We start from the raw sequence: 1,812 nt of genomic DNA on the forward strand, positions 1-1,812 counted from the left end.
TTCTTGTTGTTGTTCTTGGTGTTCTTCTTCTTGTTGTTGTTCTTGTTGTTCTTGTTGTTCTTGTTGTTCTTGTTGTGCTTGTTGTTCTTGTTGTTCTTGTTGTTCATGTTGTTCTTGTTGTTGTTCTAGTTGTTCTTGTTGTTCTTGTTGTTCCGGTTGTTCATGTTGTCGTTCTTGTTGTTGTTGTTGTTCTTATTTTTGTTGTTGTTGTTGTTGTTTTTCTTGCTGTTCTTGTTCTTGTTGTTCTTGTTGTTCTTGCTGGTAATGTTGTTCTTGTTGTTCTTGTTGTTGTTGTTGTCGTTGTCCTTGTTGTTCTTGTTGTTCTTGTTGTTCTTGTTGTTCTTGTTGTTCTTGTTGTTCTTGTTGTTCTTGTTGATCTTGTTGCTCTTGTTGTTCTTGTTGATCTTGTTGTTCTTGTTGTTCTTGTTGATCTTGATGTTCTTGTTGATCTTGTTGCACTTGTTGTTCTTGTTGCTCTTGTTGCTCTTGTTGTTCTTGTTGTTCTTGTTGTTCTTGTTGTTCTTGTTGTTCTTGTTGTTGTTCTTGTTGTTCTTGTTGTTGTTCTTGTTGTTCTTGTTGTTGTTCTTGTTGTTCTCGTTGTTTTCGTTGTTCTCGTTGTTCTCGTTGTTCTCGTTGTTCTCGTTGATCTCGTTGTTCTCGTTGTTCTCGTTGTTCTCGTTGTTCTCGTTGTTCTCGTTGTTCACGTTGTCCTCGTTGTTCTCGTTGTTCTCGTTGTCCTCGTTGGTCTCGTTGTTCTCGTTGTTCTCGTTGTTCTCGTTGTTCTCGTTGGTCTCGTTGTTCTCGTTGTTCTCGTTGTTCTCGTTGTTCTCGTTGTTCTCGTTGTTTTTGTTGTTCTTGTTGTTCTTGTTGTTCTTGTTGTTCTTGTTGTTCTTGTTGTTCTTGTTGTTCTTGTTGTTCTTGTTGTTCTTGTTGTTCATGTTGATCTTGTTGTTCTTCTTGTTGTTGTTCTAGTTGTCCTTGTTGTTGTTGTTCTGGTTGTCCTTGTTGTCCTTGTTGTTCTCGTTGCTCTCGTTGTTCTCGTTGTTTTTGTTGTTCTTGTTGTTCTTGTTGTTCTTGTTGTTCTTGTTGTTCTTGTTGTTCTTGTTGTTCTTGTTGTTCATGTTGATCTTGTTGTTCTTCTTGTTGTTGTTCTAGTTGTCCTTGTTGTTGTTGTTCTGGTTGTCCTTGTTGTTCTTGTTGTTCCGGTTGTTCTTGTTGTTCTTGTTCTTGTTGTTCTTGTTGTTTTTGCTGTTCATGTTGTCTTGTTGCCCTTGTTGTTCTAGTTGTTCTTGTTGTTCTTGTTGTTCTTGTTGTTCTTGTTGTTCTTGCTGGTAATGTTGTTCTTGTTGTTCTTGTTGTTGTTGTTGTCGTTGTCCTTGTTGTTCTTGTTGTTCTTGTTGTTCTTGTTGTTCTTGTTGTTCTTGTTGTTCTTGTTGATCTTGTTGCTCTTGTTGTTCTTGTTGATCTTGTTGTTCTTGTTGTTCTTGTTGATCTTGATGTTCTTGTTGATCTTGTTGCACTTGTTGTTCTTGTTGCTCTTGTTGCTCTTGTTGTTCTTGTTGTTCTTGTTGTTCTTGTTGTTCTTGTTGTTGTTCTTGTTGTTCTTGTTGTTGTTCTTGTTGTTCTTGTTGTTGATCTTGTTGTTCTCGTTGTTTTCGTTGTTCTCGTTGTTCTCGTTGTTCTCGTTGTTCTCGTTGATCTCGTTGTTCTCGTTGTTCTCGTTGTTCTCGTTGTTCTCGTTGTTCTCGTTGTTCACGTTGTCCTCGTTGTTCTCGTTGTTCTCGTTGTCCTCGTTGGTCTCGTTGTTCTCGT

This window comes from Megalopta genalis, unplaced genomic scaffold, assembly GCF_051020955.1.
Source record: "Megalopta genalis isolate 19385.01 unplaced genomic scaffold, iyMegGena1_principal scaffold0035, whole genome shotgun sequence".
Classification (NCBI taxonomy): Eukaryota; Metazoa; Arthropoda; class Insecta; order Hymenoptera; family Halictidae; genus Megalopta; species Megalopta genalis.